This window comes from Amphiura filiformis, chromosome 14, assembly GCF_039555335.1.
Source record: "Amphiura filiformis chromosome 14, Afil_fr2py, whole genome shotgun sequence".
In the NCBI taxonomy this organism is placed as follows: domain Eukaryota; kingdom Metazoa; phylum Echinodermata; class Ophiuroidea; order Amphilepidida; family Amphiuridae; genus Amphiura; species Amphiura filiformis.
In genome coordinates this window covers 49,129,891-49,145,927 of record NC_092641.1, presented here as the reverse complement: position 1 = coordinate 49,145,927, position 16,037 = coordinate 49,129,891, and the positions used below count along the sequence as shown (strand labels likewise).

General features: G+C 38.9%; 1 long non-coding RNA gene across 1 annotated transcript; it reads left to right on the top strand.

Annotated features, from left to right (window-relative positions):
- Window positions 1–5,464: 5,464 nt before the first annotated feature.
- On the top strand, window positions 5,465–15,793 carry LOC140170233 (uncharacterized). The gene is made up of 3 exons (XR_011861504.1): window positions 5,465–5,767; window positions 13,483–13,580; window positions 14,623–15,793. It is a non-coding gene; the product is annotated as an uncharacterized lncRNA (long non-coding RNA).
- The last annotated feature ends 244 nt before the right edge of the window (window positions 15,794–16,037 follow it).

The following is a 16,037-nucleotide window of genomic DNA, read 5'->3' as shown; positions in this document are numbered from 1 at the left end:
AACTCTTTCTACCAAGATCTCAGTCATAATGAAGGCTATTGCTGCCTGTCAGATCTGTATCCAGATGATAATAAATAATTGTAAGTCCAACTCAATCCACAGTACACCCGATGTCTTATTTTGGTCCATTTTCGAAGACAAAACAATAGCCCTGTGGTCATGATTATATAAAATAATGCGCTTCTTTCATGGGGTGGGTGACGGGTGGGTACATGGATGGGTTTATGTACATGTACGTGTGTTAATTTCGCATAACTATAGTAGGAATATCCATTGAATGAACACAGCTTTCAACAGCTGTACTCGATCCAACCGCGGTCATATATCACGTATTTCAAACTACAACGCGAACGCACGACCTTGGATACAATACTAACCCGTCACGAGTGAGTTGGCATGGTTGGATTCACTTCTGCGTTACTCTCGCACAGTCGCACACGCTGACGTACATCACGCAGTGTACGCACAAAAAATCGTCACGGTATGTCAGGCTGTGTTCATTCAATTGGAAGTTCTATCCATCCAATTCAAATTAGACATACTCAGTGAAGAATCGAAAATCGCGGAGGTAATTTACTAAAACGGAAAAAGCAACATAAGTGCAGACTCTAAAGTTCTATTTATATACAAACAAACGAAAACACTTTTAAAAGCAAACTTCATTACTCTTCTTAATGAAGTACAACCTACCTGGGTGACTCATAGGCCACGGATCCTTCCGCATTTGAAATATATATGTGAGAATTGTGCTGACAATACTGTGTATTAGACATACCAATAAACTATGCCATAATGCACGTCTGTTGGGGTATATCATACAAGAGACGAAGTAGAGGGTAGTCCAAAACAAGGTTGCAGATATGACAGCAAGAAAGATGGTTGATCCCGGTGTTTCATTAAGCTCCATGACTAGTACGAAAAGCAGATACTTCTGATACTTCTTTGAAATCGGAAAATCTTATAAATGTTTGCAAACTAACATGTAGACCTATCAGCGTATACTCGAGCGAAGGATGTAACGTATGCAAGTCTGAATTTGTTACAGAGTTGTATATCAACTGTGGTCATATACCAGATACTCGAATCGGAACTATTCTAGTTGCATTTGTTGTATATTATTTTTGTAGCGATTTGTATCCCGGGAATGGGACAAATAGTGGGTAGTACTTAAAGGAGTATTTCGTGATCCTAGCATCCTCTTTTTATGACATTTTCAGTACATATCCACGAAAAAAGCTTATTTCCAAAATTTCAGTTGATTCCGATATTGCGTTTCCGAGTTATGCATTATTATGTGTATTACACTGCTCCATAGACAATGCGTTGTAATTTCGTTCTGGTGCACCAGAACGAAATTCAAATTTCACGATATCTTTGCTAAACGAATTAATCTGCTAGAAATATTTTGTACATAAACATTATGTAGCCAGAGGTTTCCAGTGGTATGAAAATCTCATCTTTTTTTGAGAAAAGTGGGGGGATGAGGCTGTGGATCACGAAATGTCCCTTTAATGTACGTTTAATTACAGCTTTTAGCTGATTGGTGCTCCATATTTGCTACTTTCAACGTACGTCTGACTAATACATGCAAGACATAGCTGACTTTGAGAAATAATGATCACATTATATTCATATTTAATCCACATGTTCGTCTGGATCATCAAATAGTTTTGAAAAAATGGATTCAATATACATGTTATCGGACATCGGTTGCCATGGAAACGGCGGGCATATTGGATTTAAAGGTAATAGTTTGCGCGCTGTCTTTTTTATATTTCCTGTTGTCCAAATTCCATGAAATTGCATAGGTGTATTGTGTTAGATTAGCTTCACACTCAAACGAAGAGCTTTTTCAAAAAAATCTTTACTAATTAGGATTACGGGCTCGTTAAAGGTAAAATTAGTAATTTCTTTTCCCGCCAAAATTGTGGGAAAAGCCGAAATTTTCACATCACAATTAAGAAAAAAATAATAGGAAAAAACTCTTAATTTGATTTATTAACTAAGTATACTCTACTACCCTACAAAATGTCAATATATTCTGATGGTTGGAAGTCCTTAAAAACCTGCGCGCAAGGTGCCTAATCATCATGCGAAATCTGCATTTAAAGTATAGAAACACTAATCTTTTAAATTATAGCCATAATTATGCACATAGCAGGTCATCGAATCATAATTTTATTAACATAATTATTATTTTTGTCAAAAACACGGATAAATCAAAAATTATTAATATATCGTAATTATGTTTTATTGATTTTTAGTGACTGTCGGAGTTGAACCAATAAAAAGCACATTAGAGCTTAAAGTGTATACTATTTTTAAAGGAATAATCTAAAAATGCCCATTTTGCCACTACTTGACATATTTTGTCTGTACAGTACACACATCGTCATCACACGCAACGGTTGAAATGTAAAGTTTTCCAACTTCAGTTGGTTCCTGAGGATGACTAAACAGAAGCAAACTGACCCTTGAAGCTAAAGAAACGAATAGTTACATATCGTCCTGGGTGCATTGCATGCATGTACAACAGTTTCATTGTTTCGCTCGCCGGCATCATCTGCCAACATCACTGAACATCAACAACGCAACGCAAATGTTATGGCTCATTCCCATGATGCAATGCACGCATTAACCTAAAATCAACGGGAATTTATGTATGGATCCATACTTTTATTAGAAAATCGTGAAATTTTACCCGAAAGACGCCGAATTTCGCTTAACTATTTCAGATTATGATTTGTATATGTATAGCCATTACGTACATGTAAAAAAACAGAGTTTGAGCTAGTTTGACCGAAATTGAGGGCGTTCTGTGCGCGATATCTCTCATTGCCCCTTTAAAAACTTGCACCCAAAATGGCAAGGTATAAATTATTTAAATCTCGTCCAAATACATCATTTTAATCTCTTCCAATTTGGCAAAGGACTGGTTTGAATTCGATTTCGAATATTGTTTGACGTCATGAAATTAATGTCGAATTTAACAGGGGGGGCCGGCCAAGATTGGCTGAATTTTGACGTTGTCATTGGTTTTACACGTAAACACAAAAATGTCTCAAATTATTCCAAAACTGTACGTATGTTATTAAGCACTATTTTATCATTCTAAATCCGTTGAGGTTCGCCAGTGAACCTCATTGTAAGTACTGTTTTTTGAATGTTTTGTATGAATAACGCACGGTATGTTTATGATATATACCTAAAATTTCCCCCATTGTGTATCACGGTTCGCGTGGTCTAATGGTAATGGGTCTCGCCTGCGGTGCATAGGGTCTCGAGATCGAGTCCCGCTCACTCCCGGCTCTAATTTTTTTTTTTCTTCACATTTATTTTGAATCCAAAAATATTTATTTTTATGTGAAAATTTATACATTCACTGAGAAATATATTTTGTGCATTTTTTTTCTGTAACAGGGCCAATAGAGCTAAAAACACAACTCAGCACGGGCGTCCAATGTCCAGGCAGTGTTGCCGTCATATTGTCTGTTTTGTTTACGATATTGGCTGTTGCCAGAGTGAATAATGTAGTCCACCATCGTCTGGAATTTAAGGTGATACAGGCCCATTCTCCGATAAAGCGTCCAAGTTAGGGCTCAGGAATTGCAAAATTCCAACCACGAAGAATTCGTGAAAATCATTCAGAATCGTAAACTTTAATAGTTTCAGAACACAAAACAATGCATGGGTGATTTTTCAACAATACTTCATTTTTGAGCAATATTACTTGTACGCATTGGGGGTAACGTATCAGTGGTAACGTATCTGTGAAGCCCTTTCCCACTTTTGTCTTAATCGTGCAAGTGTAAAAACTTACCGACTTTAATAATACCCATACTTGATCAGTCATCACCCAATGTACTAAAGTCTGGTATGGTATTTGGCTTCATTTATCACAGCGTTTTTTCCGAGGGGAGTAGAATTTAGGTAACGTATCTGTGAACGCATGAACGTAACGTCAGGATTATTTGCCATTAATAGACCTGATTTTTTTACTTTGAAACCATTCTGTTATGTACCACATATAAACTGCTCCAAAAAAGAAACTTACCAGGTAAGAAATTTGTCTGTCAAATTCAAACGACAAATTGTGTTACACTAAATGGGATATGAGTGGAAGCAGTGTTAATTGGCGCGAATTTTTACACCTCATTTGTTGCAAACGGATGAGTATTTTTGAAGTTATGCTTATTTAACCGAACCTATCCACTGGAATGAAAGTTGCACTCATACCACTTGAGATGGTTGGCAGTATACAGGTGTAATCAGTGCTCTCCTCTTCTTCTTTGCATGACTAACTTTCCTATTGCATCCTGGTTGGCTGACGTAACTCGTCTGCCACTTCTTTCAAGATCTTTCACACTACCACCAGGCTGTTGACGTCTGTCCCGCCACTTTCGAACAACACTCCTAGCCACGTTCAGCGTTCGTGCAGTTTCTGACACGCTCTGACCGGCCTCTAACATTCCATTTAAAAGCCATCTCTGATTTTCACTTAATTTAGGCATATTGCTTGGTCTTGTCAGGTCTTGAACCAACGACCACATGAACGCAATACTCTGGACACACCCAAGGTCCCCTAAATCCCTGGTCATCATATTGATTCTTTCATTCGACTTAATTTCTTCAGATGATTGAATAAGGACAATTGTCATTGAACTTTGATCATTCTTCATCCTCACAAGAAGCAATAGGAAAGTTAGTCATGCAAAGAAGAAGAGGAGAGCACTGATTACACCTGTATACTGCCAACCATCTCAAGTGGTATGAGTGCAACTTTCATTCCAGTGGATAGGTTCGGTTAAATAAGCATAACTTCAAAAATACTCATCCGTTTGCAACAAATGAGGTGTACAAATTCGCGTCAATTAACACTGCTTCCACTCATATCCCATTTAGTGTAACACAATTTGTCGTTTGAATTTGACAGACAAATTTCTTACCTGGTAAGTTTCTTTTTTGGAGCAGTTTATAATATAACTATAGAGCCTGCTTGATCCATAACATATGGGAACATTCATATAGCCAGTTATGTTAAGGGCGTACTACACCCATGTATTGGTTTGATTGGTCTAAAAAAATATTTTTCCATTTATAGCTAGGCGATATATGCACGGATCATGTGAAATAAAAAAGATTATGAAAACACATCGTGAAAGTGTAACTTTTCACCTATTTGTCTTAAAGTTGACAGGTTGTTAAGGCACGGTATCTTTCGGCAAGAAAAAAGATTGCCCATGCCCATATTATCGCGGTCCATGCGTTACGCAAATAAACGGTTACCGCCCATCCCTAATACATTGAAAGCCCACGTAACTGCACGTAATGTAGCCCGAAATGGCAATTTTTACATTCTTCCTAGAAGAAGATTTCACAAAGAGGTTGTAATGTTTTAGCTTAGTTATAATATTTAAAATGTTTACTTTACATTTTTTAATAAAACGTCCCGAGGCCAAAAAAAGTGAAATGTATTTCATTCGAGCAAAATACACCATGTTAGGTGGTTTATTGTTTACTCTTGACAGCTGTTTGCAGCTGTTGTTGATTTCACACCCAATTCAGCGTAATTGGGTGTAATATTGCGATAAATTGGGCGTTAATATTCATCGACGACGTTCGCGTACGTAACAGTAAACGTATGTGGGTGCACTATGTTCTACATTGGGCGGAAAAAGTGGACACTCGGGTGTATTCAGAGTCCGACTTCAGACGCACATGTGATGTTGTTTCTACGATTTTCTTCATGTAAATCCCAATTGATTCCGTAAGTAAATCACACAATTCGTAATATATATAACACACCTTCACACCTTGAACACACCTTCTTCTTGGGCTCTTGTTGAAGGAAAAAAAGTCCTTATGTAGCCCATCCAATTTCATCACAATACCCTTACTGCATAATCTATTATGGGGCCATGTTAATAAACAACTTTCTGCCAGAGAGCTCCTGTTCCATGGGTGAACTTGTTGTATGTCTTCTCTAGAGCTCTATCTATGCCATTCTTGAATTCGTTGGTAGTCTTAGCATGCACTGTATTTGCAGGCAGTCCATTCCATGCGCTCACCACTCTATTGCTGAAAGAATTTCCTCTGATACGGAGTCTAGTGTGTTGTTTCTGCACCTTGAGGCTGTGACCTCTTGTTCCCACACCTTGCTGTGCCATTTGAAAGATGGAGGCTGGATTGATGTCATTAATACCATGCATTATCTTATACATCTGTATCAAATCTCCCTTAATCTTCTGTAGGCTAATGTGGGTAAATCAAGCTCTTTCAATCTCTCTTCATACGTCATCTCTTTCAGGTCTGCAACAATTTTTGTGGCTCTTCTCTGTACTCTCTCAATCCTTACATTATCTCTGTGTAGAACTGGACTCCAAATACAATTTGCATATTCTAGGTGTGGACGCACTAGACTTTTGTACAGAATCTTCAGCATATCTTTATTGATGTAATCAAATGTTCTCCTTATGATTCCAACCATCCTGTTGGCTCTATTGGCAACCATATCAACATGCTTTGAAAAGGTCAACGAGGGGTCAAATTTCACTCCCAAATCTTTCTCTTCTTCTAGTACTTCTAAATTTCTTCTATTACCTTCTTCTGACATGCTATATGTACATGGTGTTGGTTGTGAACCATAGTGCATTACTCCACACTTTGCTACATTGAATTTCAGCTGCCAGGTATCTGACCACAAACTCAGGTTGTCCAAATCCTCTTGAAGCTTCTCGCAATCCTCTTCTTTCTGAACATGCGTAAACACCTTTGTGTCATCAGCAAATATCTTTACATAACTTTCAACTACATCAGGTAGGTCATTGATGAATATGATGAAGACGATAGGACCTAGGACACTACCTTGCGGGATACCGCTAATGACGTCTGCCCATTCAGATGTTCCACCATTTACACAGACTCTCTGTTTTCTACCTGTCAGGAAGCTTTCTATCCAACTCTGTAGATTTCCATCTATGCCATGAGCCTTCACTTTCTTGAGTAGGCGCTGGTGTGGTACGCTGTCGAAAGCCTTCCTGAAGTCCAAATATATCACATCAATACCTCCGCCCTCATCCAACATGCTGGACCACAAATCCATGATCTCTATCAGCTGAGTCACACATGACCTTCCAGCTCTAAACCCGTGTTGGTCTTCACTAAGCAGCTTATTCTTGTTCATGAAGTCCATGACGTGGTCTCTGATAATTGACTCAAGGAGTTTACAAATGACTGATGTTAGACTCACTGGTCTGTGTAGTTGCCTGGGCTTTTTACCGATCCCTTCTTGAAAATTGCCGTCACATGTGCTATTTTCCAGTCATCCGGTACTACCCCTTCACCAAGTGATTTGTTGAAGATGATGGTCAGTGGTTTTGTAATTGCATCTGTGACCTCCTTAAGCACCCTTGGATGAAATCCGTCAGGACCTGGTGATTTATTTGGTTTTAATTTATCCAACTTTTTCTTCACCTCCTCCTCTGAAACTGTAATATCCTTTAGCCTATCACCAACATGTTTCATCTCAGGTTCTGGGATGTCTTCATCCTTCTCTCTGGTGAACACACTAGCAAAAAACTTGTTCAATTCCTCCGCTTTCTCTTCATCAGTGTGCGCAAGTGTTCCATCTTCTTTTTCCAAATCACTTATCCCTTGTTTAACATGGGTCTTGGAGCGGACGTATTTCCAAAAACTTTTCGGATTTACTTTGATCTCCTCAGCGAGTTTTCTTTCAAATGATCTCTTAGCTTTCCTAACTTCATTTGTTGCTGCATTTCTTGCTGTACAATAATCTATGTAGTCTTTTCCCTGCCTAGTAGCTAAGTACCGCTGCCATGCATGGTATTTCTTCTTCACCTTAATCATCGCATCTTTATTCATCCATAATGGGTTTCTCTTTTTCTCTGGCTTACTTTGTCTTGGTTTGGTCTTGGGAATATTGTCTTCCATGGCCTCATACATCTTAGTTGCAAATAACCTCCAACTGTTATTTGCATCCATACTTCTCATCTCCTCCTCCCAGTTAATTGCATTTAACTCTTTTTTTTTTTTTTTCATAATCTCCCTTGTTGAATAGATATCTCTCTTTTTCAACTTCATCATCCTCTTCCATGTAGCACTGAAGTTCAAAATGTAAAACAACATGGTCACTTTTCCCCAACGGACATCTGGCTTGCACCTCCTTAATCAAACCATCTTCATTAGTGATGGCAAGATCCAATAAGCTTGGCTTTTGACCCTCTCTAAATCTAGTGTTGCAGTTAACCGCTTGATAGAGGAAGTTGTTCTGTAAACAATCTATCAAACCCCAACTAGGGTGATTCATACTGGCTTTACTAGACCATGTGTCCCATTCTATTTCGGAGTAGTTGAAGTCCCCCATAATAAGTAGATGTGAACTTCCCTTCTACATGCTGCATCTATAAGGTGATGTAATTGGTCATTGTTGTCACTATCGGAACTTGGGCTCCTGTAAACACAGCCAACAAGTAACTTGTCTTTATTTTTCAGCCTTACTTCACACCAAATGCTTTCCTGAAATGGTAAACTCGAAAGCTCATCAACAGGAATTGCCTTAAACTTCTTTCTTGTGTAAATGCAAACTCCTCTACCTCCGGTGCTAACTAAGCAGTCATAGCCATCTAGCTCCAACTCAGCTTTCTGGACTTCCGTCTCTACATTCTTCGGAAAAACTTCTGTAATTGCAATTACATCTGGCTGCAAGCTGGCAATATTTGCTTCAAGCTCCTTCCTCTTATTCAATAAACTATCTGCATTTGTGTACATGCATTTCAAGTGTACTGGTGTGGTATTGGCTGCATTTTTTGCTCGCAATTGACACTGGTTTTTGTCTCCTTATTCGGCTTATTGTCATTAGCGTTCGAGGTACTCTTTGTCCTCTGCTTTGTAAAGTCATTAGTCTTCTTCTTCTGTCTCTCCTTATTTGTCTCCTTCAGTTTAACTTCCTCATTTATCACCTCATTTTTATTCAAAGTAGTACTTCTGTGCTTCTCTCCAAAGCTTGGTGAGTTTTCCTCTCTGAATGAGGTTTTTCTATTATCTTCCCTCCTCTCACTGTATTTCTCCTCTCTTGTCTTGTTAGTCTTACTTAATGTCTTCTTTTTCCGCTTCACTTCCTCGTAGGTCACCCCTGCTGTATTCAGGGTGGTAATACCATCCTTTACCATCTTCTCACTGGTTTCCTTCTCACTTAACTTACTGAACTTACTTGAGCTTAACAACTTCTTCCTCAACTTCACTTCCTCATCATTCATCCCGGCTGTATTTACAGTGGTACTTGTGGGATGGAATGATTTCATCTTCAATTTCACTTCCTTCTCTGTCTCAACTGTGTTAGAATTGTCAAATCCATGTCTACCGCTCAATGAATCTATTTCCCTCTTCTCACCGTTTTCTTTCTCAGTCTCATTTGTCTTACTGAACTTACTTGACTTACTTATGGAGGAATTAATCATCTTCGGCTTCGCTTCCTCCTCCCTCTTCTTATCTTCACCTGAAGCGGTATTTCTATTCCTGTCCCTACTTCTCAAATAGTCTTCCTCCCTCACCGAGGATTTTCTATCCTCATCCCTCTTCATCTTGGATCCCTTCTCATTTGTTCTGCTCAACTTACTTGTCTCACTTATCTTACTTGTGTGGCCAGAGAACTCCGGTTCCATTTCATTTTCTATCCTCTCTTCTACCTCATCTATCAATACCTCAAATTTATTTGAAGTGGTACATGCAATCATTACTCTACTACTTGAAGTATCTTCAGAACTCACCGAGGATATACTATCCTCATCACTTACATGTAATATAACATCATTGTTTGAGTTCCCACTTACATGTAACTTACAAATCTTACTCATGGAGTACCGGTAGTCAGTCTTCTTCAGCCTCACTCCTCCATCTATCTTCTCTTCTTTACTCGAAATGTTACTTTTCGACTCATCGCTACTGCTTGCAGAATCTTCATCCCTCTTTGGGGATTTACTGACATGGTTCTCACTTAACTTACTTATGTATTTACTGACATGCCTCTCACTTAACTTACTTGTGGAGTATCTATTTACATCATCAATCTCCTTTTCGGTGCTACATCTGATTACTGTCGAAATTTTCGCAGCTTTTTCTGTGCTCCTGGCACTATTGTTACAAGAGTCCACTTGGGTAAACTTACTGCTACTTTCATTCAGTTTATACTTCTGAGTTTCACTGTTATTGGAATTCTTTTTCCTTTCAGTGGCTATATCAACATGAATACGGTGCAACTTTGTAGCTCCAGGGGTGTATATGGTGCTTTCAACATACGGTGCGGTGTGCAAAACATGTTTGTTGTGCGGGTCCCTGCAGCTACTTCCTTTATCTTTCTTAACGAAAGGATTGAGAATTGGATGGTTGAAACGTCTCATCATCACCATCTTTCTGTATCTGGATAATCTTCCCTCTCCGTATCACTAATCCCTCTTCACCTTCTTCGGTTCTTCTCTGTAAATCTTCTCTCAGACTCTTGTTATGTTGACGTTCTTTGGGTGAGAAGTCTGGGGTTACATAAATGTTGCTCCATTGATCTGTTTCTTTTAGCTTTTTGGCATTCGTTAACATGTTCCTTTTTGTCTTGACTGAGTCTACTGTTACTTTTAAAAGTCTCGCTTTCCTCTCCACTTTCTTCCCTAACCTCACAACTGAACTCAATGCTACCTCTTCTACTTCTAGGCCCATATGAATCATATCTACTACTTTCTCCGTATCTTCCCTAATTCTGTCTTTAGATTCTTCTTGTTCCGATTCAGGTAAATTATGTATTATTACATTACACTTTCGTAATTCCCTCTGTCGGTACTCCTCAATGGCCTCTTGGACCTTAGTATCAATAGAACTCTCCAGCTTGTCAACCTTTACGTTTAACGCCCCAAGTCCAGTTCTACAGCTGTCCTGCTCGTCTCTAACACCCTGGAGTGTTTTCCCCAAATTTTTTATGGTAGGAAGTGCGTGCATGCAAGAGTCACATGTCCAAATGATGTTGGGTACCTCTTTATCAAGCATTAGGTCGTACATAGGCTCTGACACTGCCGTGCAGTATAGGCACATCCACATGGCGCAAAATTCACATCTCAGTGCCTTTATATTCTCATTTATTTCACCATCACATTTAGCACAGCTTACGGGAGTATCAATTACTTCATTACCACTACTGGCGCTTAATGACTGATCTGGTTCGCCCAATACCTCCATCAATTCCTTTTTACCTCTTTGTTTTGTCTTACTTCTTACATTACTTCTGGTAGGTTTGGTTAGCTCACTACAATCAGTACTACTACTACCTTTGCGTCTACCTTTCCCATTGCTGATGCTAATCTCTCTACTACCTGCATGACTTGAGGAGCGGAATTTGACGCCTTTGGGTTTAACGCTTAAGCTTAACTCTGATTCTGCTAACTCCTCTTCATTTGCTACCACACTTCTACTTCCTCTTTTACCTCTCTTATTCGTGGTACCTTTTACTTTCTGGGTCTGTGTTACTTCTTCTTCACTATCGGGGTTCTTGACCTCCATCTTGGGTAAGCTTCAAAGTATTACGCCACCCACACACACCAGAAAATCTTCAAAATCTCTAAATCGGTACAGCATCCACTTTACCTACTTACATCGAGTAAAGCCAAGGACATAAAAGACAATATGCAGTGGGTATTGTGGTGAGAAAGGATGTTAAAACATAAGATTTAGTGAAAAGTTTTACTCAATATCGATGACAACAATCTTCATCAGTCTGACCTCTGACCTCTCCCTCTATATATAGGCTTTTATTGTCTCAAAGTTTAACCATATTACTTTTTGAACGATCGTGGAGTGCACCAGGCCGGTTATAACGCTTGGAAAAGTGGGACATGTTTATAACTTGTTGACTTGTCCGGAAAGCTTATAATTTTTTTCTTTTGACAGTGCAGTATCAGTATTGCAGCATAGTCAGTCAGCTGATCAATATTGCAAAACAATCACGGTAAGCTTTACATGATACAAATTACAATGCGCAGGGCTGTCAACTTTTTGGAATTGCTTGGCGTGAGACAAGCGGTGTACCGGGATTTGCCGACTCCAATGTTCATTTTGTACCATGTTCGAGAATGTGAATAGTGGGGGGTAGGAGCAACAAATTATTCATGACGATGCGTGAGATTTTGCTCATTTTCCAGCTTTTAGCGTGAGATTTACTACCTAAGCGTGAGATTATACTACCTTGGGCTTGTCGTGAGAAAGTGACCCAGTGCGTGCAGCATAAGACTCATGGCCAATGCGTGAGAGTTGACAACCCTGAATGCGTACATCAGATGTGCATGTGGGAAATACAGGAATAAGATTATGAGAATGGAGTAGAATTTATGAATAACCATTTCATGATTTACAGAAATCACACGTGTTTACTGTCTTACTTTGTCGATCAACGTCGACCCCTGTAAACGTAAAGTCCTCCCGAGTCCTGTACGTCGGCCTGTATCAGGGGTAATAAATTTTAATACATATTTTCTTCATTATCTATTATCATTTTCGGATGCATGATGATGTAAGAATTGATTGAAAGACGTTAAGACGCTGCACTCATGAGTCACGTCATTCGTCACTGGCAGGCTGTCAACTCTCACGCATTGGCCGTAAGTCTCACGCATTGGGCCACTTTCACACCAAGGTAGTACTAGCCTATAATCTCACGCCTAGGTAGTAAATATCGCGCAAAAAGCTGGAAAATGAGTAAAATCTCATGCATCGTCAAAATAATTTGTTGTCCCTTCACAGTGTCATGCTTCAGCGATTTCAGCTATATTTTGAATGCAATGGTCTCTAGCCTCGAATGTTATCAGTGAGCAAATTTGTGGCTAGAGTAGACTTTTTGAGCAAGCCACGCCCTGTATGGAAGTCGATTGACAGAGACGGGAAAATTGTTGTTTAATGGGGGGGAGCTCTCTGATCAAGCCTTGAAATAAGCAGGCGCTGGGAGCAAATTTGCTCTCGTAAGGCCACCAATTGCTCCTGGTTCTTGTAAAATTCAGATGGACCAGGAGCAATTTTCTAAAACAAATTGCTCCTGTTGCACTTGATGCAGTAGTACTGGTATGCTGTATTGTATATGCACAAAAGGGTTTACTATTTGAAAATTGCTCTTGTTTGTTCAGAAATTGCTCCTAGTTCTTGTAAAATCCCAGTGAACCAGGAGCAATGTTCAGAAACAAATTTCTCCTGGTTCCAGTCTGCTTATTTCAAGGCTTGTCTCTGATACAAAGATGCCCAGCTCGGCATGGAAGTCGAAGGGGCCTATGGGGATTTGACGTACAGTTCCCTGTAGTTGCCAGGGTATCCGAGACCCGGTCGTACAATTAGTAGCCCCATTGATGTTGATGAGGTACATTGTATACCAACAAAGAGTACAGTTTTTGCAGTTTATTTACCGTAACTATGTTCCATTTGCCACATTGTTATTTTCAGGTGTCATCCAATAATGGAAATTTATAGTTGCCATTATACCAGAATAGGCCTACTGCAAATTGATGGAGTGTGATTACTACGTTTATGACTAAGTATCGGTATGTAAATGCAAGTTTATAATTAACAATGTGTTGCAATTAAAAACAATAATTCTAGACAACAACAACAACAAAAAAAACCTGTTCTACTGGGCCAACGGTCCCATGAGATTTTTTGTGGGTAAGAAATATAAAAAATCCTGACAGACCAGCCCTACAAAAGTCCTTCCGCAGTAGAGCAGGGTTTGTTGATGTTGTCGTCTAGAATTATTGTTTTAAATAGTTTACAACACTTTATTGTAAACATGAAAAAAGAAAAGGTGACTAAGGCATGCATTTTCGAGTTATTTTGTATCTGGGTACCCTACACATTTTTCGGGCAGGTAATCGGGTACCTGAAATTGCATAATTGTGTCCCTGGACCTAGAGCTAATTGTTAGGATCATTCATTGCTGATTGACCCCCCCACCCCGCAAAAAAAAAAAAAAATCTACCACAACATTGTTTTTGTCAACCATGAATGATCGTCATATTAACTATTTAGCATAGGTCCAGGGACAAAACCAAGAAAATAAATAACATAAATAATAAAAAAAAAAACATGCTGCTGACTCTATTACCTGGGTAGTGAAATTTTGGTTGGGTACCTGAAAACCGGACCGAAAATGCATGTCTTAGCGGTGCCTCAACAATGGCAAAATGGGCCAGGAACATGAGCCTGGATCTTGTCAGGGACTTCAACATGGGCCAGGACTTTGTAGGGATTCACCATTCAAAAAGTTCATCCTGTTTGGAAGTTAGTGGACAGCGACTAAGTCACTTGGGAAACTTCAATGCCCTGCCCTGTGTAGAAGCTGGCAGGGCCTTGTGTTGGATTTGTAAATTTTCAAAATTAACACTGTCCATGTCCCTGTGTTGCCCAGGGGACAGTGCAGTGTTACAATAGAGAAGGTGCATTATACAAAGTAGATGAGGGAATATTAATAGAAGCATTAATGAAACTTCCATTGCATTGGTTAGATATGTTTGGGTTCTTACAGTATCGGTTTACAAGAAATTAACCAATTTCCATTTTTATCCTTTTCATTTACACATGATGCAGGTGTCCAGAATTTGATATTGATTCAGCATGAGTGTGGCTTGACATCGCTGTATTCCTGACGTCATCGGGCACCGATCTGCTTTGTTACCAAAATGGGACTTGTTTGGTCTTTTAACAATACGAGCACAGTCAATTACAATCATGGATGTACATGTACCATTATGTGCAGGATCCATTCAACCAACTACTGGTGTATCAAACACAGAGCCATGTACACACAAATTCCATATTCTGGGCCATTTTTACATCATCGTTGGGCAGGAAAAACCTCATATGTGTCATTGGCCCCTGAACATGTTTAAAGCAAAACCTCCTATGTAACCTCTTTGCAGTTTTGTTTTAAACATGTTCAAGGGCCACAAGTACATAGGAGGTTTTTCCTGCCCAGTGACGATATGTAATTATGTAAACATTATACAAAATAAGCGCCCACCCAAAATGACTTTGTTACGCGCCCTGGGTTGTTAATGGAATGAATATGGTAGGAGAAAATTGTTCACAGTGGACAGATATGGTGGATTATTGAAAATTGTAAACTATTCCTGTTTCAAAGGAAAAATATTATAAACTATTAAAATTCAGTAACAAGTTAGACAATCTGTCTTCAGTTCCAGTTACATCGTACTTTGTGTCGTTCACCCACACGGTCTTTGTATACCATGTATACTGCCCTATACATGTGTGTATTGACACTGTCAGCTATGAGGGACTTCAGCAACCATACATTTAGCACCTACAGGAACAGAAGAATGGATGAGAAGACAACAAACCAATTTTATTTGAGAACATTATGGAGAAATAATGTCATATGCAAGTATACCCCAGTATGCTTGAAAAATGAATGTGCAGCAATTTACAATGCATGTATTATTGTACAATGCACTTTGAATTTAGTAAAGGGGGAAATGAACATATCAACATATGTACACATAATTATACACATACATGTGAACATATTGAGCTAAATCCTTGCTCCACAAATGCATTTAGATGGATCAAAGAAATACTGATACAACTTGTGTCAAAGTTTTTTCAGGAAAGCCCATGCTTTAAGGTAACCCACCACATGGGTAGCATCATGTGACTAAATTGTGCCAGCTGTTTTTTCAGGAATTTTTTTAAATTCATTTTATTGAGCCACAATCAATGATAAAATTGGAAGACAAACAAATTGTGTATTTGTATCTTTAATTCTTTAGTGATTATTGCGATAAAATTGAAATTAAGAATTTGATTTCAATGTTCCGTACCTTTTACGCAAAGCTTTATGAGGCCTAAAATCTCGATAAATTCCTTCATTTATCAAGATTTTAGGCCTCGTAAAGCTTTACAAAAGGCCTAAAATCTCGCTTGAATTGAAATTGAGAAGTTTTAATTGATTTTAATGTCCCGTAGCTTTTACCCAAAGCTTACGA